We start from the raw sequence: 9314 nt of genomic DNA, 5'->3' as shown, positions 1-9314 counted from the left end.
ACAAAAACAGAACATTCTATGACATAAATCACAGCAAGATCCTTTTTGACCCACTTCCTAGAGAAATGGAAATAAAAACAAAAATAAACAAATGGAACCTAAGGAAACTTGAAAGCTTTTGCACAGCAAAGGAAACCATAAACAAGATGAAAAGACAACCCTTAGAATGGGAGAAAATATTTACAAATTAAGCAACAGACAAAGGATTAATCTCCAAAATTTATAAGCAGCTCATGCAGCTCAATATCAAAAAAACAAACAACCCAATCCAAAAATGGGCAGAAGACCTAAATAGACATTTCTCCAAAGAAGATATACAGATTGCTAACAAACACATGAACGAATGCTCAACATCATTAATCATTAGAGAAATGCAAATCAAAACTACAATGAGACTTCATCTCACACCAGTCAGAATGGCCATCATCAACATATCTAGAAACAATAAATGCTGGAGAGGGTGTGGAGAAAAGGAACCCTCTTTCACTGCTGGTGGGAATGTGAATTGGTACAGCCACTATGGAGAACAGTATGGAGGTTCCTTAAAAATCTAAAAATAGAACTACCATATGACCCAGCAATCCCACTATTGGGCATATACCCTTAGAAAACCATAATTCAAAAATAGTCATGTACCAAAATATTCATTACAGCTCTATTTACAATAGCCAGGACATGGAAGCAACCTATGTGTCCATCAACAGATTAAAGGATAAAGAAGTTATGGCACATATATTCAATGGAATATTACTCAGCCATAAAAAGGAACAAAACTGAGTTATTTGTAGTGAGGTGAATTGACCTAGAGTCTGTCATACAGAGTGAAGTAAGTCAGAAAGAGAAAAACAAATACAGTATGCTAACACATATATATGAAATCTAAAAAAAAAAAAAAAAGAAGATAAATGGTCAGAAGAATCTAGGGGCAAGATATGAATAAAGATACAGACCTACTAGAGAAAGGACTTGAGGATACAGGGAGGGGGAAGGGTAAGCTGGGATAAAGTGAGAGAGTGGCATGGACATATATACACTACAAAATATAAAATAGATAGCTAGTGGGAAACAGCTGGATAGAAGAGGGAGATCAGCTCAGTGCTTTGTGATCATCTAGAGGGGTGGGATAGGGAGGGTGGGAGGGAGGGAGATGCAAGAGCGAAGAGACATGGGGACATATGTATATGTATAACTGATTCACTTTGTTGTAAAGCAGAAACTAATACACCATTGTAAGGCAATTATACGGTAGTAAAGATGTTAAAGAACAAAAGGAATACTTATATTAGAATAAAGTATTAGTTGTTTATCTGAACTACCAAAAAAAAAATTAGGATCCTCTTTCCTTTTCCATTCACCCCACAGCAATGACTACCTAGTAAGTCCAAACAAAAGGACAATTGTGATAAAAGGACACTCTTAATCATCTTATTTATGACAGATGTCTCCATTTAACACAAACTAGACCCAGGCTGACCATTACATGCCAGCTCATTTCTGTTTTAGGAAATATAGAATCTGTGTGTGTGTGTTCATGTTTACAAAATATATCATTTATACAAATGATTTTACATAATGATTTATATGTTTCAAAAAAAAGTACAGTGAACATCCATGTGGCCAGTACCAATGTAGTTTAACACCATATTATTATTATTTAACAAAGGTTGCTTTTAAACCATCTTTCACAAAGAAGTCATTAATGAGAGCAGAGTTCCAGATGAAAAAAACGATCACGTTGCTGACACTCTGTGCATCCACAGAGTACTTAATCAGGACTGGAAATCAGTAACTCAGCAGCAATAAGCATCCATTCATCAACACGTATATAAGGAATGAGTGTTAAAAGTCTTGTATCATGTCCAGTATTGGGCTTTCCAGGGTGGTTAAGACATTCAGAAACCCATACTTGTGGCATCCATGGGTAGAATTTATGTAATAATGTGCTCTTGCAGAAACCAGTCAAGTCTTTTGCTTTCTCCAAGATTTTTTATTAATCTCAGTCAAATAATATTCTGTTAGGATTGAGCATGCATAGATAATATAAACATACATCTTTGAAACAATGAAATTTCACTTCACCTCTCTCCTTGCCAAGGTGTTTGAACAAGCAAAGAATATATTTTATAACTTTAATTTCATTGGGGAGGTAGTGAAATAATTGGGTTCATAGAATTGTTCTGCCCTGAAAAAACTTCAACCTTATTTGACATTAAGGATAACAAAATTGAAGCAACAAATAGAAACCCCGCTACATTGACTTTGCTCTAGTAACAACTATAATAAATCACCAGAAAATTAAACACTTCCTTCATAAGGACATAGCAGTATAGAATGCACTAGGAAAAAAGCTTTTTTTTTTTCTTCCAAATAGTATTTAGCAGTAGAATCATTTCACCAAGTGAAAATGAAAATAGAAGTCGAGTTTTTAAGACAAAATCATGGTTGCTCATTTGAGGTGGAAAAATGAATCAGGAACCTCAGTAGGTCATCCAACATTTCTATAGCCTGGAATGTTGTATCTCAGGGAAACCTCTAGGGCTACACTTTTGTTAAAATGTCTGTATTAGATCACTGACCATTCCATTTGTGTTTAACTGTAGCTATAGGAAAACTTGCCTTTATTTAACCACATCAAGCTCTGTAACTTCTTATGCATCATTTACATCCAGTTTTTTGCTATGTTATGTCTTCACTCTGAATTACATGGATTTCTAATGAATTTCTAAGGGAACAAACAAGTTTCTGGATTAGACACAGTATTTAGGAGAGGTTGTCTGATATTATGAAATCACATCATAGAGACAGCTACATCTTCTGCCTTCATGTAACACTAACTGGAAATTAGACAACAAGAGAACAACGTGAGGAATCAAATGTGATTTGAAGAAACAAAAATGTTGAGAAGAGCAGCCACATAACACAGGGAGATCAGCTCAGTGCTTTGTGGCCACCTAGAGGAGTGGGATAGGGAGGGTGGGAGGGAGACACAAAAGGGCAGAGATATGGCGATATATGCATATATATAGCTGATCCACTTTGTTATACAGAAGAAACTAACACACAATTGTAAAGCAATTATACTGCAATAAGATGTTAAAAAAAAGAGTTACTTAATAAAAGGAGAATACAATTGTAATTTAATGTTTGCAGTCTTGTCCTTCAGCTTTCTCTAACACTTAGAAATGGAGGAGGTCTCTTCATTAATTTGTCTCCAGTCTGGTTGCCTCCCGCAAGGGGGTTGGGGAGAAGCAACTTCTGACAAGTTAGAGGTAAGAGGCTCCTTCCCCAGATCCAACTCACTGAGACACGAATGAGACACTCAGTTTCCCAACCACCAACTTCTGGATGCAACAGCGCACTGTGCATAAGGAGCAGAGAACATTTCCCTTAATCACTCCTTATCAAACTGAAGCCCAGTTTATTGGCAGGTCTATCAGGGGTGATTTGGTAACCTGTCTCCCCTCTTAGAATAGTGAGTGGACATCAAACCACACTGTGTACTTTATAGGAACCGAATGTGGCAGCAACTACACTAACGGGGTAAATTTCCAAACGTGACTCTAAGCCTTCCAGTTAAGAGAGCATAGGTGTTATTTCTCTCCAGCTTAAGGAAGAGATATCCCAATCGTACTCTATAAAGTGTGTCAACTTGAGGTCCACACCTTGTTCCTTAATTCTGGTTCTTATTGGGAAAACCCCGATAATTACCTCCCAAAGAGAAGGGAGCATAAGAACATGGATGGATATATACGCACTCTTCATCATGGAAGAAACTTTTAAAAATCTCATCTTATTGTGGAATGACTACTTCATCATTTATTTATTTATTTATTTTTATTTAACATGCTGACAGCCAGCGAGATCCCATCCATTTCTTCAAAAGTCTGCTGTGCGCGAGTTTCACGTCCTCGCCGCCGCCTGGGCTAGAACTTCTCCGGAAAAGCCTCCATTTCGTCCTTGATCCTGTTTTCTACCAGTGACGCGAAGCTGCTTGTCGGTGTTTGGAAGGCTATAGCTGACAAACACCTGCTTGCTGGTCTTCCTGGCTAAGCGCTGGGTGAGGCCGGTGGACGTCGTGTCAGACGTGCCTCCGAGGAGGGCTGTGGACACGGGGATGGGGTCGTAGCGGGTGCACATGACCATGGCAAGGTTGCACAGGTGTGGCGTGTTACCCACCCACAGGAAGGGCGAGTGCGTCAGTAGCAGCATCTTTAGATGGTGAGTCTCTATGTCAAAAGGTATGTGTGTGAATTCTGTCACGGTGCCCACTCTTCACATTTCTCTGTGGGCATGCACCGTGTTTCCCACGGTGTCTTATGACAGAATTTGTGACAGTGGGAGCAGTGGCAGCAAGAGTGCAGGGATCAGCATAGGACTGTCAGTGCTAAGGGAGCCAGCAGTATGGAACCCAGTGTTAGAGCAGAAACGTCTGGCATGAAATGTCAACCAGTTATCAGAGTAGGCGGACCATAAAGCAAAAGTTTCCTTGTAATGTCCATTTGCATAAAGGGTTAACACAAGTAGAGCTATAGAAAAATTTACTTCAGTCCCCAGAAACAGAAAAAAAAATTCTATATATTTTTTTCCCCCTAAAATGATGCCTCATATGAATTTTCTTGACTCTAAATGTGTAGTGCTCTCCATGCCCAAATCCTCATGAGAATGACTGGGGAAGAGGAAATGTTAGCTACAAGCTTCTATTTCAAGGAGCAGCTTCCCTTGGAACTAGATTGCTGTTATTAATGCTGATGATTTTCGTTTACAACACAGTGTTGGACTGTAATTATTTCCTGATATGAATTGCTTACTCACTTCTTCCTCCCAATTAGTTGACCTATTGCTTCCTACATATTTTTGTTATTACTTCAATATTCTGGATAAATAGCTTGCTTGTGGATAGAAGTGTTCTTTAGCAGTTCTGATAGATTTTTTTCTTTCTCTTATAAATTGCTCAGTAAAATTCAGGAACATAAAAAGGGCAACAGAAGTTATTACGTGTGATATTTTCTCAAACTAATATATATATATATATATATATATTGTGGTACGCGGGCCTCTCACTGTTGTGGCCTCTCCCGTGGCAGAGCACAGGCTCTGGATGCGCAGGCTCAGCGGCCATGGCTCACGGGCCCAGCCACTCCGTGGCATGTGGGATCTTCCTGGACCGGGGCACGAACCCAATTCCCCTGCATCAGCAGGCGGACTCTCAACCACTAGGCCACCAGGGAAGCCCTCAAACTATATTTGATTGCCTAGAGGTTCACATTAAGATAAAGGTTTTGTACTAGCTTAATAAAAAGCAAGCTTGATTGCTTGCTGTTTTGAGAAACTGGATGAGGGCATGCTCAGTGGCTTAATATGGAATCTATTATTGGTAAGACAGTGAGGGTAACCATCCTGTACTCCCCCTAGGTGATTATTGGTGCATTCCTTAAAATTAGGGAAATATGTTTTCAGAGTTCCCTTTTCTAGCTTCTACATGTACATCTGTAGGGAGCATGGGTAGAGAGAGAGATGCTAAAACAATGAGGCCACAAATGTCCATCAGCCAAGCTATAAAGCGTAAGTAATGAGCCTTTACCAACACACCTGCTGTTTGCTCCATTTTTTGCCAGTCTCTGTGTAAACAATTGAAGAAAGATACAAAATCCTATCAAAGAGGAGATATCACAGTATATGACAGGATGCTATAAAACAATATAGGGCATTGTAATTTAGAACCAGGCTGAGTGTTTCATATTTAAAGTGCTAAGTTAGTTTGCACAAGCACAAAGGAAGATAAAAGGAAGTCTTCCTGGAGGAGAGTGTCCATGAAAGATGGGTGGAATTTAGTTACACAAAGGAGAAAGGAAAGTCAATGCAAGCTGGCAGGAAAGCATGAGTGAACCTGTACCACCTACTTCTGACTGATGGCACTGCCATAATTAAATCATATCTCCATTACTTTCTCCTTGTTCTTACTTCAACTCCTCCTTTTGCTAGGTGAGTGAACAGGTTTCTATTTGCTGAATTCGTTCTATGTAATAATAAAATAATCTTGACCCTTAATGTGAACTTAAGAAAAAAGAAATTGATTTTTAGCTTCTGAAATCTCGATTAATTGATACCACTTACAACTACCTGGCAGTCTGAGATTTAAAAAGCCCTCAGGCAAAAATGTGCAGGAACATTAGAAGGTGGCATTGCATCCATTCCTTCATCTCTTTCTTTCTTGAGAAAGAGACGCAGGAATAATCTTTCTCCTTGACCCACCCACCCAATTCTACCACTTGTCAAAATCAATCAATGCTTCCTTGAATTGCGCATTAATAGAGAAGGAGAAAATAAAAACTCAAAGGGCAGGAAATAAGTCAGGGTATCATTGAAGCCCTGAGCTAAGAATAAACAAACAAATCATGAAAACAAACAAACAATAAACAGACAAATAAAAGAACAGAAACCATGGAGTAGACTGTGAAATTAAGTTTATCCTAATTATTTTTTTTTAGGTTTTGATCATAGTTACAGGTGGAAATAAAACTCTTGTTGGAAAGAAGATGGAGCATGGTTTTGTATCTGACAGATTGCAGTGCATACAAACTCTCACATACTTGCTACTATTTACTCATGCATACGTGCTATCATTCATTCAAGAAAATTTTATTGAATATTGACTATGCATTAGCTAATGTTCAGATATATTTGGAATATAAAAATAAATCTGGCAGAGATATTATGTAACAAAGAGATTATAACTGCAGTGCATTTTTTAAGATCTAAGAAAGTCATGGATACAGGGATACAGAAAGAGCTTGAAGAAAACAGTGACACATCCTACTACAGTTTACAGGAAGTTAATGAATGTGCAGGTCCTAGAAACTTTAGGGTGTTCAAATGAGTAGACTTTCAACAGAATGGGAGAAGGTAGGAGAAAAGGACTACAAAATAAATCTCACATAAGGATATATCATGAACAGAGGCAAAGAAGCCTGAAACAGAAAAAATGTACTGGGAACAATGCAAGTGATCAGGATGGCTGAGCTCTGTGTTGTGCTCCAACTTACAAAAATTAAGTCGAAGCAGATAATTAAAGGCAGTTAATATCACACTAAAAAAGCCAGTTATTTTCAAACCATTTCAGAATAATTATTTGATGAGTTCCAGTGAATAAAAGAGATAATGGAAAACATAACAGGGCTTAGGCTGGAGAAGTATAAGACCCTTCTCTACTCATCCCTGTGTTCCCTGCCTCATGGCTGCTGTAGAAGTATTAGCATGTTTTAAGATTTACACCCATTTATATATAGGTTTATCTTTCTGTCTGTCCATTCACCTTTCTATTATTATGTTTTTTGAAAGGTCTTTATATTTTTAAACAATGATAATTTTCTAATAATAATGCTTAACATTGGCAAATTTTCCCTCTGTGCAGATGCAGAAAAAGGGACTAGATTTAGCCTAATACATGAAACAACCAAAAAAAAAAAAAAGAAAAGAAAAGACAAAATATATGCAACAACAGTGTTCAAGCCACTGGACGTTAGGCAACAAAGAATAGTGATCCCTGAACACTGGAAACAAAGAAGTGAGCCCTACAATCGTCCTACCTTACTGACTTTAGAGAGTTTTCAAGCCATGACACTAGGGAAAGAGTAATGAAGCAGATCCCAGAAACAATTCTGAGATATGCAGAGAGAATTGAGAACCTGGGGAGGCCAATGTAGCTAAAATTCATAGAAGAGAGTGCTGGAAAGGACATAGTTCAGAGAGAATCCTAGAGGTCTGTAAGGGATTGCCCGCTAAGTACTGACAAGTAAATGCATGTGGGGAAACTGCTTGAGACAAGGGGAATAATCATCCGAAAGAATCAGAGAGCCTAGGTAGCACTTACATAGGACAGAGAATAGTCTATCTCCACTGATTAAACTGAAAAACTCTTAATTCATTGGCTATATTAAGGAAAATACTCATAATGTGCTTGGCTCACTACTCTAGACTCACCTAAAAACCCACTGAAACAAGAACTGAAGGGATCAAAATGTTTTGAGTGATATAATTTAATCCCAGATCAAAATTCAAGTATTTATAGAAATATATAATGTCCAGCACCTAACAAGATAAGATTCACAATGTCTGGTAGACAACCAAAACTACCCAGGCATGCAAAGGGGCATGACTATAGAACATATGATGAGAAAAATCAATCAACTAAAATCAACCCAGAACTGACATAAATGTAATAATTAGCAGACATTAAGATAATTATATTCAAAAGTTAAAGACATGGATGATATTACAAAATGTTCCAAATAAAATTTCTGTACATTAAGACTTCAAGATCTGAGATGGAAACTGCATTGGATGGGTCTTATGGGCTATTACATAGGAAAAACATTGTGAACAGCTGTGGAAAATATCCAAAATGAATCATAAAAAATAATTTAAAAAATGCAGTTTATCATGTCTAATAGAAGTCCTCAAAGAAGAGGAAAAATAGAGGGAACAGAAAAAGCAGTTTCTGAGAAAATAATAGTAAAAAATTTCCAGAGCTGATAAAAAGTATTAACCCAAAGATCCAAAAAGCTCAAAAAATCCCAAGCAAAAGAAGCATGAAGAAAATGACACAAAAGCACATTATAATCAAATTGTTCAAAATCAGGAATGAAGATAAAATCTTTAGCCGGAAGAAGAAGACATGTTGCATATGGAATAGTAAATATAAGGGTGACACAGATGTCTCATCAAAAACAATACAGTGGAAGAGACCTTGGAGAAAAACATTAAATCATGAAAAGAAAAAATAAATCAACCTTGAATTCTATACCAAGTGAAAAATATCTTCCAAAACTGAAGGTGAAATAAAGACTTTTTAAGATATGCTTAAACAATTCATCAACACGAGACCCATATTACAAAACATGCTAAAGGAAGTCCTTCAAGAAGGCTGAAAATAATACTACAAGGAAATATAGATCTGTACAAAAAATAAAAAGCACCTGAAATAATAACTACATATTAATCATAATTTTCCTTTTATTTAAGTCTTTAAAAATAATTGACTCGTGTGGATGTAGATGGCATTACTTTTTTAGAAAGCAGTTTAGCAGTTTCTTAAAAAGTAAAACATATATCTATTATATGATCCTGACATTCCACTCCCAAGTATTTACCTAAGAGAAAATAAAGCTTATGCGCTACCCTGTACACAAATATTTGTACACTAGCACTCAGAACAGTTTTCTTTATAATATCTAAAACCTGGAAACAACCCAAATGACCGTCAACAAAAGAATGAATAAACAATTTGTGGAGTACATAGAATACTACTTAGCAAA

At 37.1% G+C, this 9314-nt stretch overlaps 1 pseudogene; it reads right to left on the bottom strand.

Moving 5' to 3' along the window:
* Positions 1–3923: 3923 nt before the first annotated feature.
* Positions 3924–4209, bottom strand: LOC132504392 (proteasome assembly chaperone 4-like; annotated as a pseudogene).
* Between the last annotated feature and the right edge of the window lie 5105 nt (positions 4210–9314).

Source organism: Lagenorhynchus albirostris, chromosome 14, assembly GCF_949774975.1.
Source record: "Lagenorhynchus albirostris chromosome 14, mLagAlb1.1, whole genome shotgun sequence".
Lineage (NCBI taxonomy): Eukaryota > Metazoa > Chordata > Mammalia > Artiodactyla > Delphinidae > Lagenorhynchus > Lagenorhynchus albirostris.
Note: the sequence above shows the minus strand (reverse complement) of the source record. Positions and strands in the feature narration are given on the sequence as shown.